We start from the raw sequence: 15,086 nt of genomic DNA, 5'->3' as shown, positions 1-15,086 counted from the left end.
GACAAACTACTCACCAATCTTAGTTGATCTCTCTTTTACTTCCACTTCAACAAATCAACAACTAATCTCAATTGATCACAAACCTTTTATCCAACGTCAAACTAACCACCACCCGACCTTCATCTCGTGACCTCATAATTTCAAATGCTCGTCAAACCAACCACAAATTCTGACATCACACTCGACAAACCACCCACCACTCGACCTCACACTTTCAAATGTTCGCAAAACCAACAACTAATTCTGACCTCACACTCGACAAACCACCCACCACCCAACCTCCATCTCGTGACTTCACACTTTTAAATGTTTGTCAAACCAACCATTAATTCCGACCTCACACTCGACAAATCATCCACAACCCGACCTCCAACTCGTGACCTCACACTTTCAAATGCTCACGAAATCAATCACTAATTTCAACCTCATACTCGACAGACCACCCACTACCCGACCTACATCTCGTGACCTCACACTTTCAAATGTTTGTCAAACCAACCACTAAATCCAAGCTCATACTCGACAAACCACCCACCGCCCGACTTCCATCTCGTGACCTCACACTTTTAAATGCTCACCAAACCAACCACTAATTCCAACTTCACACTAGATAAACCTCCTATTTTTTATATGCTTCTTTATTCTCTCAGTAAACCATTCACTCACATTATCTCGTGACTCATACTTTTTCATATACCTCTTTATTCCATGAAAAATCACTCACCAATATTAGTCGACCTCTCTTTTACTCCCACTTTAAAAATCAACAACTAATCTCAACTAATCACAAACCTCTTATCAAATGTCAAACCAACCACTAACCACCACCTGACCTTCATCTCGTGGCCTCACAATTTCAAATGTTCGTCAAATCAACATTAATTATGGCCTCACACTCAATAAACCACCCACCACCTGACCTCACACTTTTAAATGTTTTCCAAACCAACCACTAATTCCAACCTCACACTCGACAAACTACCCACTACCCGACCTCCATCTCGTGACCTCACACTTTCAAATGCTCGCAAAACCAACCACTAATTTCGACCTCACACTCGACAAACCACTCACCACCCGACCTCTATTTCGTGACCTCACACTTTTAAATGTTTGCCAAACCAACTATTAATTCCGACCTCACACTCAACAAACCACCCACCACCCACCACCCGACCTCCATCTCGTGACCTCACACTTTCAAATGCTCGTCAAACCACCACTAATTTCGACCTCACACTCGACAAACCCCCTCTTTTTTATATGCTTCTTTATCCTCTTGGCAAACCACACACTGACCTTAATTTTGTGACTCACACATTTTCATATGCCTCTTTATTCCTCGACAAACCACTCACCAATCTTAGTCAACCTCTATTTTACTCCCACTTCAACAATCAACAACTAATCTCAATTGGTCACAGACCTCTTATCCAATGTCAAACCAACCACCACACGACTTTCATCTTGTGACCTCACAATTTCAAATGTTTGTCAAACCAACCACTAATTCCGACCTCACACTCGACAAATCACCCACCACCTGACCACCATCTCGTGACCTCACACTTTCAAATGTTTGCCAAACCAACCACTAATTCCGACCTCACACTTGATAATCACCCACCACACGACCTCTATCTCGTGAGCTCATACTATCAAATGCTCGCCAAACCAACCATTAATTTTGACCTCACACTCGACAAACCACCCACCAACCCTCAAATGACCATCATCTTGTGACTCACACTTTTTCATATACCTTTTTTATCCCCTCGGAAAACCACCCACCATTCTTAGTCGACCTTAATTGATGACACATTTCTTATCTCTCGTTAAACTCAACCACTAACCCCCCAATTGAACATCATCTTGTGATCCATACTTTTTTATACGCCTCCTTTATCCCCTCGGCAAACCACCTATTGACCATAATTTTGTGACTCACACTTTTTCATATGTCTCTTTATTCATCGACAAATCACTCACCAATCTTATCCGACCTCTCTTTTACTCTCACTTCAACAAATCAATAACTAACATACATCTCATGACCTCACACTTTCAAATCATCGTCAAACAAACCACTAATTCTGATTTCACGCTCGATAAACCACCCACCACCCGACCTCCATCTCATGACCTCACACTTTCAAAGACTCGTTAAACTAACCACTAATTTCGACCTCACACTTGACAAACCACCCACCACCCGACCTCTATTTCGTGACCTCACACTTTTAAATGTTTGTCAAATCAACCACTAATTCCGACCTCACACTCGACAAACTACCCACCACCCTACCACCATCTCATGACCTCGCACTTTCAAATGCTCTCCAAACCAACCATTAATTCCGACATCAAACTCGACAAGTCACCCACCACTCGACCTCCATCTCGTGACCTTACACTTTCAAATACTCTACAAACCAACCACTAATTTTGACCTCACTCTTTCAGATGTCTTATATTCTTTGTTTAAAATGGTCATTCCGAAGAAGGCAACGAAAGAACTCGACATGCTGATGAGAAACTTTATCTTGGGTAGTAGTGGAAGAGGAGGAAAGAAAGTCAAATGGACTGCTCTCTGCAAACAGAAGGACGAGGGAGGCATCGACTTGAAGAACTATATCGAGTGGAACAAAGCTCTAACCTTCAAGCATCTGTGGGCTTTAGAGCGCAATCAGGAGTCACTATGGATCAAATGGGTGCACACGAGGTTTATGAAACACGAAACCAGCATCTGGACCTACAAAATTCACGAAGGTATGAGCTGGTCTCTGAAAAAGATTCTTAAACTAAGAAGCGATATTGCAGATCTTTATGACATCCGACTAGAGGACGGGAAATGCACTCTATTCTGGCACGACCCTTGGTTTGAAAACCAGCCTATCATCGACAAGGAGGAGTTTCAAAATACTCGTATTAGAAGGGACTACGCAAAAACGAAAATCAGAGACATCAAAGACGGGAATTGGAACTTGCTCTTGAGAAGAATTTCAGAAGGAAAGAGTATACTCGATCATATAAGTAACATACAACTACACGATAGACCGAATATTCATGAATGGAAAGCTGAGGACAATGGGAAGCTGGTATTGAAGAAAATATGGGAGGTAATCCGGGAAAAAGCGCAGAAAGTAGAATGAGCTCCTCTTGTATGGTCAACGAAGATTATCCCTCGACACAAGTTCATCCTATGGCTCGCCTTCTGGGAAAGACTCAGCACTCGTGATCGTATCAGTAAGTATATGAGCATCCCGGACGCGAGCTGTCTTCTATGCATAGGAAATGAAGAAACCATAGATCACCTATTCAGGAGCTGCTGTATTGCTTCGAAGCTTTGGGACAGATTCTATAAAAGCTTGGAGCTGATCAGTTTCCCGAGCGAATGGAATGAAATCAAAGAAGCAGCACTACTCAAAGCCAAAGAAAATAGATTTGCAACAAGCGTGTTCAAGTGCGACTTTGGAGCAGTGGTGTATAACATTTGGCAAGAACGGAATGCAAGGGTATATGACAGAACCCGCAGGAGCATTGACGAGTTATGGAAAAATATTGTATCGGATTGCAGCGCCCTCGCGGGAATGTGGAGAAGAATTCCAAGCACGGAGCAGAACTGGAATATCTGCAAGAACTGGAATTTACCGTTTTTTAAACTCACTAGAATTGAAAGCATTGTAAACAGATAATTCATTTACGTTTTTAGCTTTTTAGCTTTTATTTAGAATGTTACGACTTAAAATCATTTAGGCCTGTCTAGAATGATCTCTTAAACTCGTGGTTTTTTCCCGTTTTTGGGAATTTTTAATGAAATGACGCTAATTCGTTTTTCCAAAAAAAAAAAAAGTTGCGCCACCATATATTATAGTCAATAATGCACTTTTGAAAATCTAAATTTGCATGTTTTAGAATTTGAACCATAGTCTTAAGCATGAAAAATTAACACTTTAACCGCTAAATCACTTGAGATTGTTGAAATAATTTTATTATTTTGTGTATGTATATATATTTTTTATTTAATATTTATTACCAATTAGTTATTTTTATATTTATCAAAAACATTATTTATACTAATAAAGAAAATATTATATATATATATATATATGATGAGAAAAAAACGTATAATAAAAGATAAAATATATTTATATAAAATTAATGATGAAAAATAATATAATATATATATATATAAATAAAGTTAACTACATTTCAAAAAAAATATATTTTATATGATTAAGAATATATATATATAACTAATGAGAGAGAATAAATAGAAAGCAATAAAATTTAAATTTGTATGTTTTTTTTGAATTCCAACCTAATATGAAGACTTTAACTACGGTCATATCTAACCCAAATATCTATTCTTAAACCCAAAATGCAGGAAACATTCCATTAAAACGGTCATCTCTAACTCAAATATCTATTCTTAAACCCAAAATGCAGGAAACATTCCATTAAATAGTAATTCATTTCCAACTCAAACTTAAACTTAAAAGAGTATTTTCAGAATATTTATTTTTATAATAATTTTTAATTTTTTCAATATTATTTATATATTTATCTAAAATTACAAATTGAACTCATAAATTTACAACAACTTAATAATTACTTTTAAATTCTCATTCAATTAAATAAAATTTTAATAAAATTAATTATAAATCAATAATTTATATAAATGCATAAAACAAATTAAACATTATTAAATAAACAAATTTTTATCAATATTATTTATTATTATAAATTTATAATACGTAAAAAAATGTAAAATATAAATATAAACAAATTTAAATATAAGTTAATCATGTAAATAAATAAAACATGTAAACAAATTAAAATATAAATTAATTAAAAATAAACTAAAATGACTGAAACGAAAGTTTTGAAAACTTTTGAATATGTGAACCGTGTCACTGCATATTTGGATTTGAAGGAGAGAGAGCAGGAAAATAAAAAATGCAGTTGAGTTTGCAGGTGGATTGGAAAGTTAAAACCTATAATGAAGTTGAGTTTGCAGGTGGGTTCGAGATGATCTAAACCGAGAGAAAATTTAGGAAAGAGAATTGACGACGTGAATTATTGATTCTGGTATTGAAAGTGATTTTGTTGAATATTGTTTATGATATGGTGAGAGTTTATTACTTTAAAATTTTTGATGGATGATTTGCCTTATTTGAGAAACATTTATATCTATATATCTAGTGAATCAGTGACTTCAATGAATAAAAAATAGAGAATAGAGGTCTCCTAATAAAAGTAAAAGTGAATAAAACTTTTAGAAATTAACTTCTCAAACAGTATTACAAGATTAGTCAAACGAGATAATAAAAAACAATAACTAAATTCATGGCAACATGTGATCGTATAGATAGGATTCAGACCTATCTATATTCGGTGTGTGCCATTTCAAAGCGCTTTATATTTCAGTGAGTATTGAAGAAAGAAAAAAACTATTCTCATGTCTATAACTATAATTTGTATTTGAAATCAAATTTCTAATTTAAATACTTTTTTTTATTACCGATTTGATATAATTTGACTAATTTAATAATTGTACAAATATTTATCATAGTTTAATTCTTTTTGATAAATATATTTTAGGGATTCTATATTTTATATGATTACAGTGAATTTAATAATAAATTTGTCGGTTATAAATTAATATTTTAAATAAATAAAAATGGGTTTGTTAAATATCAAAAAAAATCATGATAATATATTTATTGATTAATGAGTTTTTCTAATTTTACAATGAGACAAAGATTCAACTTACAATTTTGTTATGAAAATGGATATTAATAAAATTCTGTATTGAAAGTGATTTTTTTGAATTTTCTTTATAAAATAGTGAGAGTTTATTACTTAAAATTTCTGAACTAACTAATTTTTGAGCTAACTTGGATGATTTGTATTAATGAGAAATATTGATATCTATATATCATGTGAATGAGTGACTTCAATCAATAAATTTTCAAGAATAGAAGGTTTCCTAATAAAAGTAAAAGTGAATAAACTTTTAGAAAATAACTCTTCCAACAATATTACAAGATTAATCAAACATGGACACAATAAAAAACAATAACTAAAGTACCGATGACAGCATGTGATCGTAAATGAGGATTCGGACCTATCTACGTTCGACGCGGGTCATTTCAAAGGGCTTATATTTCGGTGAGCATGGAAAGAAAAAATTATTCTCATGCCTATAACAATAATTTGTATTTAAACTCATATTTCTAATTTAAATATTTTTTATTACCAATTTGATATAATTTGACTAATTTAATAATTGTACAAATATTTATTATAGTTTAATTTTTTGTGATAAATATATTTTAGATGATTGTAGTGAATTTAATAATTATTTGTCGGTTATAAGTTAATATTTTAAATAGATAAAAATAAGTTTGTTAAAGTTCAATAAATTTACAAGGGGACAATGATTCATCTTACATTTTATTTTATGAAAATGGATATGAACAAAATTCTCATATTAAAAAGTAATTTTTTTGAATTTTGTTTATGAAATAGTGGGAGTTTATTACTTTAAAATTTTTAAACGAACTAATTTTAAGTCAGGTGGATGATTTGCATTAATGAGGAATATTGATATCTATCACTTCTCAAAATTGGAATTTTACCTACAAATTTTCCCGACAAAAATATAAATCCATCAGTATAAATCTCGATAGGAAGAAATTTGTCGTAAATAAGAATATTTATCGACAGGTGCACAAAATATGTCGGTATTGGCTTGACATGCCGACATATTTAGGCTAAATATGTCGGTTTTGGCCCCTTCCAAGAAGCACATAAAATTTCTAAGTGCTGAGTTTTTTCTAGAGGGAATATGGCGACAGATTTAGACTAAATTTTTCGGTTTTAACCCTTCCAAAAAACACATAAATTTTCTATGTGTGGGCTTTTTATGAAGGGAAAAATGCCAAAAGATTTGGACTAAACCTGTCAATTTTTGTCCCTTCCAAAAAATACATAAATTTTTCTAAGTGTTGGACTTTTTCTGGAGGAGATATACTGACAGATTTAAACTAAATCCGTCGATTTTGACCCCTTCCAAAAAACACATAAAATTTTCTAAGTGTTGGAGGGGAAATGCCGAAAGATTTGGACTATTATTAATATATATTTTTGGTAAACTCTAAAAATAAACAATTTTTTATTATTTAAAATTTAAAATAATAAGATTTTACGAATTATATATAATTTGAATTTTACAATTATATAGAAAAAATTAAATTAATACTTATAGATTAAAAATATATATTCAAATAAATGAATTAATGTTACTAATTATGTAAATATAATTTTTTTATAGTATTATTTATTTATTTATTATTAATTAATTACATAATTAAAAAAACAATGCCGATAGATTTTAATTAATTCTTTCGGTATTTTACCTCATTGCCGAAAGAATTACTTAATTCTTTCGGCATTGACTACTTCCCAACACTTAAAAAATTTCCGGGAAATTAAGGCAAAAGACGACAAAATGGGCCAATTCTTTCGGTATTTAAGGGTATTGCCGAAAGATTTGGACTATTCTTTCGGTATTGACCACTTCTCAACACCTATAAATTTTTCCATGTATTTAAGGGAAACGGTGATAGAAATAGGTAAATATGTCGGTTTGGGCATCAAATACCAATAGATTTTCTCCAATTCTGTCGGTGTTGGCCTTCTTCACTAATTTTTTTTCCTTTTCTAAGTAGTATTTTAATTTCTAAGTATATGGATCTTGTTTAATTTTCTAAGCATATGAATTGTATGTTAATTTTCATGTATATAGAGATTGTGATTGAATTTATAAGTATAAGTTTGTGTTTGATTATATAAGGATGTATAAAGATTTGTGTTTGATTATAATTAGAATGTGTGTATGAATTGTGTTTGGATGTAAGGGTGTGTAGGTATTGTGTTTAATTTTTAACTATATTATTGTGTTTAGTTTCTTAAGGATAGAGATTGTGCTTAATGTTGGGTTTTTAATATGAAGGGATAAATACCGTATTTGGCTAGAATCTTCCGGTATTATACCTCATTTCCGAAAGAGTTGATTAATTATTTTGGCATTGACCTCTTTTGGCATTGACCTCTTTTCCAAATTTGTGTGGTTAAGGGTCAAAACTGACATAATTTACCAATTCTTTGGATATTTAAAGGTGTTGTTAAAAGTTTTGGACTATTTTTTCAGTATTGATTAATATATGCTTGGAGTAAACTCTTAAAATAAGTAAATTTTATTATTTAAAATTTAATATAATAAGATTTTATAAATTATAAATAATTTGAAATTTATAATTTTATAATTTTATAGGAAAAATTGAATTAATATTTATAGATTAAGAAGACATTCAAATAAATGAATTAATACTACTAATTACGTGAGTGTTATTTATTTATTATTAATTAATTACATAATTACAAAAAAACAATGCCTATAGATTTAATTAATTCTTTCGGTATTTCACACCATTAATTAACGTTAATACTTATAGTTTTGTCAAATCTTTCGGTATTGACACTTTAAATCGGGTTTTTGGCATAAACCCTCGATGTGCTCACCTCTCTTCTTTTTCTCTCTGCCGAAACACATTGCCTTCGCCGTGAAGCCGCCATATCTCGTCGTCCGTTCATTTGCCGCCTCATTCAACGCTCGTCGTTCGTTCGCCGCCTCCTCCAACGTTCGCCGTCTCCCTTTGAACATATTGTAACCAATACAGTTGCTCAAAGCTTCGATGTACCTGTAATAGAAGAAACGGAAGAGAGAAATCTAGAAGCAGCCATATAAGAGTTGGAAGAAAGAAAACCTAGCGGCGAAGAACTGAAAGGGAGAAACACAATAACAAATGAAACCTAAACCTAGTGCTGATAAATTATATAAATATAAAAGAGTCCCTAAAGTTATGATAAAATTAAATAAAGTTATTATTCTTTTAATTAAAAACAAAAGTTATCATATTACAAATCTATTTATATAACTTTGATCCACCAATGTAGACATTGATTAATTTTTTTATGAAGTTACATTTCTCTCACCTTGTGTCTTCTTGATTTCTTCCTTCTTCTTGCAACTCTTCTTACTATCTCCTCATCCCCTTCTTTCAATTCTCCATATATCCCTTAGCATCGTCACATTGGTATTAGAGCTAAAAGACCCTCCGACCTCATTCAAATCTGTGCAATTTTTTTTTACTCATCAAGAAGCAACTTCAAGATCAGATCAAAATGGTGGGGACTAGATCAAGATCAGATCCTGAAGAATCAAATACAGAAACAGACGAATTATATGTTCGTGTCAACGTGCTCAACGAAAAAGTAAATAAGCAAATCAAAATGCTTGAGCATGCCGAGGATTTAGTATACAAATTTGAATCCAAATGGACAGAATAACAAACAAGAACCGAGGAAAAGATGAAACAAATATTATCAAGACTTGATGAACTTTCTAAATACAATCAAGATCTAGATGCAAGACGTCATCAAGATCCTCAAGAACAACCTATAGGCAATCCAGATCGAGATGGAAGACGTCATCACAATCCTCAAGAACAACGAAAATTCTATGATGTCAACAATTATGATCGTAACCCAAGAGATAGGAATAATAGACCTTACCATATACACAAAAGTTTCACCAGAATCGACTTTCCTAAATTCGACGACAATGATGTTGATGGTTGGATTTATGCAGCTGAAGAGTTTTTTGAAATCGACAATACTCCTCTTGATATTCAGCCAAGAATTGCTCGTCTACATTTCAAAGATAAGGCAAGATTATGGTATACAAATTTTCAAAATCATTTAGATGCAAATTTTGTTATTACATGGGATATTCTTAAAACAGAAATTAAGAAAAAATTTGGACAAACAATTTTTGATGATCCTATGGGTGAACTAATGAATCTCAAACAAGTCGGTCCAATTAATGAGCATAATGATAAATTTATTAAGATTTCATATAGGCTTCCCCTAATGCCGAATGATTACATGATAAATTGTTACTTAGGTGGAATAAGAAAGGAAATTGCTAATTCTGTTAGACTTTTACATCCTAATTCATTGAAAATTGCTATGGCAATGGCTAGAGTTCAAGAAGCAACATATGATTCTTTAAAAGTCTATCTACATAATAATGGACCTCATTTATTACCTACTCTTAAGCCAACAAAATTTCAATGGAATAATAATAATTGTAGAAAGGATTATAAGAAATTGGATCCCAAGTTTATGGCAGAAAAAAGAGCAAAAAATGAGTGTTATTATTGTACTGAAAAATTTAATTCTACTCATAAATGTAAAGGAGAATTTTATATGTTGGTAAACTCTAAACTTATAGATGAATCACAACCTGAATTAGATGATCCACTAGCTGAAGATGTTGATGAATTATCGGGAATATCCTTGAATTCTATCAATGGTCCATCATCATATAGAACTCTTTGTCTTCCTGGAAAAATAGGAAAATAAATGTTGAAATACTAATCGATTCAGGAAGTACACATAATTTCATAAATTCTAAATGGCTTCCTCATATTAAAGACAAATTGATTAAGACATCTACCTTTTCAGTATCTATTGCTGATGGAAATCAATTACCTAACTGTCTTATGTATCAACAGAAATCATGCACTATACAAGATTACGAATTCTTGACAGATCTTAGAGTACTAACAATTCCTAAATATGATGTTATATTAGGAATTGAATGGTTGGTATCACTTTCAGAAATACATTGTGATTTTTTACACCAAAAATTCTCATTCTTACATAAAAATGGTAGAGTCACTCTTAGAGGAAATTCTAATGCTGAAATCTGTAGTATTTTAGGAGCTCATAATTTTAACAAATATAAGAGACCCACTACTATACTAATTAATGATCCTTCCAAACCTCATTTTTATTCCTTAGCCACAAATAATGAATATGACTTACCTAAGGAAAAACTTGATTCAATGTTAAACGAATTCCAAGAACTATTTCAAGAGCCAAAAGGATTACCTCCACATAGACCACATTATCATTATATCCACTTGAAAGAGGGATCAACACCAATTAATCTAAGTCCATACAGATACTCTGCAATACAAAAAACAGAAATAGAAAAATTAGTATCTGAAATGTTGGAACAAGGAATTATTAAACATAGTCATAGTGCTTTTGCAGCACCAATTATTCTGGTCAAGAAAAAAGATCACACTTGGCGTTTATGTGTTGACTATCTTAAATTAAATCATATGACAATTAAGAATAAATTTCCTATTCCAATTATAGAGGAGCTTTTAGATGAATTACATGATAGTCAAATATATTCTAAGCTTGATCTTACAACAGGATTCCATCAAATTAGAATGAACCCTAATGACATCCACAAAACAGCTTTTAAGACACATGAAGGACTATATGAATTTCTTGTTATGTCATTTGGTCTCACTAATGCTCCTTCTACATTTTAGAGTTTAATAAACATAATATTTAAGCCTTATCTTCGAAAATTTATATTAGTGTTCTTTGATGATATACTGATTTATAGTATAACATGGCATGATCATTTAATGCACTTAAGAATAGTTTTTTATATCTTAAAACATCATAATTTATTTTTAAAAAGATCTAAATGTACATTTGCATGTAAAAAGATAGACTATTTGGGACATATTATTTTTGCCCAAGGAGTTGAGGCTGATCCTGATAAGATAAGTGCTATGCAAAATTAGCCTATACCATCTACGCTCAAACTTTTAAGAGGCTTTTTAGGTTTAACAGGGTACTATAGAAGATTTATTTGTAGTTATGGTCTTATAGCTAAACCTTTATTAAATTTATTAAAGAAAGAAAGTTTTAGATGGACCAACGAATCAGAAATAGCTTTTACAAATCTTAAAAATGCCATGTGTTCACCCCCAGTTCTAGGACTCCCAGATTTTAAAGAGACATTTATAGTAGAAACTGACGCAAGTAATATAGGCATGGGTGCAGTTCTTATACAAAAAAAATAAACCAATTGCTTACATTAGCAAAGCTTTAGCTCATTCTAACAAACTATTACCTACATGCGAAAAAGAGCTACTAGCTTTAATATTTGCAGTTAAAAAATGGAAATCATATCTCCAATTTAAACCTTTTATCATAAAAACAGATTATGAGCCCTTTAAATACCTTTTAGAATAAAGAATTCATACAATTAGTCAAGAAAAGTGGCTCTACAAATTATTAGGATTTGACTTTACAGTTATGTACAAGAAAGGAAAGGAAAACATAGTGGCAGATGCCCTCTCAAGGAGAGAAGGGCAATTGTGGGCTTTCTCTATATACCAATCTCCTATTATTGACCAAATTACAGAAACATGGACAACTGACATAAATATGCAAGGGATAATTTTAGACTTAAAAAACGATCCAAATTCTCATCCATATTTTACTTACTTAGACAAACAACTTAGAAGAAATGGAAAATTGGTAGTTGGTTACAATAAAAGATTAAGATAGGAATTAATTGAGTCTATGCATCCTTCCCCTGTGGGAGGACATTCTGGAGTGCTTGCAACTTCCAAAAGAATGCAATTAGCCTATTTTTTGGAAAGGAATGTTAAAAGATATAAGAGAATTTATTTGAAATTGCAATATTTGTCAAATCAATAAAACTAGTAATACACTCCCTAATGGTCTTTTACAACCTCTTCCTATTCCTAATCTTATTTGGACTGAAATATCTATGGATTTTATAGAAGGGTTACCTAAATCTCAAGGAAAAACTGTTATATTTGTAGTTTTTGATAGACTTTCAAAAATGGCACATTTTATGCCAATTAAACATCCTTATTCTGCCCAAACAATTGCTACTATTTTTCTTGATTCGATTTTCAGGTTACATGGAATGCCTCAAGTCATTATAAGCTACAGAGATAAAGTGTTTTTAAGTTCATTTTGGAAAATATTCTTAAAACTACAAGGAATTACTCAAGCTTTATCTACAGCCTATCATCCACAAACAGACGGATAAACGAAAATCACTAACAAATGTTTAGAGACATATCTGAGATGTATGGTGGGACAACAATCAAGTCCGTGGGTTAAATGGTTACCTTTATCGGAATGGTGGTACAACACAAATTTTCATTCAGCAATTGGTGTATCTCCATTTGAACTCGTATATGGTCACCCTCCTCCCGTTCATGTACCATACTAAGCAGGGGACTCCACTAACGAAAATGTAGACAAAAGCCTGCAAGCAAGGGAAAAAGCAATTAATTTAGCTAAATTCCACCTTTTAAGAGAACAAAATAGGATGAAACAAAACTATGATAAAAAACACAAATTCTTAGCACTGGAAATGAGAGAAAAAGTATACCTGAAAGCTCATCCATATCGACAACTTACAATGACTCAAGAACGTCATCACAAACTTCGACCTAAATTTTACGGGCCATTCAAGATCATTGACAAGGTTGGTCAGGTAGCGTATCGAATTGAACTGCCACCCAATGCCAAAATTCACAACGTCTTTCATATCTCACAATTGAAGAAACAAATCGGGAATAATCTCACGACTCCAGATCTATCGGACATAACCGAATCTACACATATACCTACATCAATTTTAGATGAAAGATTCACCTTGAGAAACAGAGAGATAGTTCACCAAATCTTAGTTCAAAGAAACGACAACGAACCTGATAAAGCTTGCTGGGAAGATGCTGACCAGATTGCGACAGATTATCCAGATCTTAGTTGGAAAACCAAAGGGAGACGAAGAAGGCGCCGTGGTCGTCCGCCTTCAAATGGAGGGAGTATTGTAACGAATACAGTTGCTCAAAGCTTCGATGTACCTGTAATAGAAGAAATGGAAGAGAGAAATATAGAAGCAGCCATAGAAGAGTTGGAAGAAAGAAAACCTGGAAGAAGCAGCGAAGAACTGAAAGGGAGAAACACAATAACAAATGAAACCTAAACCTAGTGCTGATAAATTATATAAATATAAAAGAGTCCCTGAAGTTATGATAAAATTAAATAAAGTTATTATTCTTTTAATTAAAAACAAAAGTTATCATATTACAAATCTATTTATATAACTTTGATCCACCAATGTAGACATTGATTAATTTTTTTTTATGAAGTTACATTTCTCTCACCTTGTGTCTTCTTGATTTCTTCCTTCTTCTTGCAACTCTTCTTACTATCTTCTCATCCCCTTCTTTAAATTCTTCATATATCCCTTAGCATCATCACACATATATTAATTGTTTATTTCAATATTTATAGACTTTGGAGCTGTAATATCCGCATTGATCTTTTGAATTGATTGTCTGGTATTTAGAATATCATCCAAAACCAATACCCTTTCAATTTGACTTCATACAACACCGATTCTTTTCAATACGTTACGCCAAAATTGCAATTAATATTCCCTCTAAACAACCCAACCATCATCAATTGGCTTATTCAAAAGAGAAGAGTCATTCATATTTTTTTTTTCAAAACCTTTAATTCACTTGTACTTTCTTCTTTCCCACAACTTCTTAAAGATGTATTCTCTCCCTCTTCACTTTTTTAACTTTGTTTTTTCTTACCTTATTTTTTTTTTGTTGGTGTTGATGTTGTATGGTGGGGGAGAAGTTGCAGAGAACTGTTTCAAGAAAGGTTCAAGGAAGATCTACAAGGGAGAAGAAGACAAATTCAATTGCAACCAGCGAAAGGGACAACCCTATCTCTTCTCCAAGAAGTAAGTAAAAGATAAACATTTGATCATTACATAACCTATACTTAATGTTTGTTTGGTTTGGGTTGGATTATTATAAATAATTTATTCAAACATCCGATCATTACATAACCTATAATCTCAAGCTTTTTAAAATCAAATAACTCCTAAGAAATTAAATGCCGTCGGATCGGGTCATTACTATATATATTATTTTTAGGATTTCAATTGATTTGTTTTAAAAATGTCTCAGTAACAATGACAATATTTAGAAAACAATTATAAATGGTGTTTCTAAAACTTATGTTAGATATAAGAATAATTAATAATTTATATTGTATGGCTAAATTTATTATTTAATTAT

The sequence above is a fragment of the Impatiens glandulifera genome, chromosome 2 (assembly GCF_907164915.1).
Source record: "Impatiens glandulifera chromosome 2, dImpGla2.1, whole genome shotgun sequence".
Taxonomy (NCBI): domain Eukaryota; kingdom Viridiplantae; phylum Streptophyta; class Magnoliopsida; order Ericales; family Balsaminaceae; genus Impatiens; species Impatiens glandulifera.
This window is presented reverse-complemented; position numbering follows the sequence as displayed.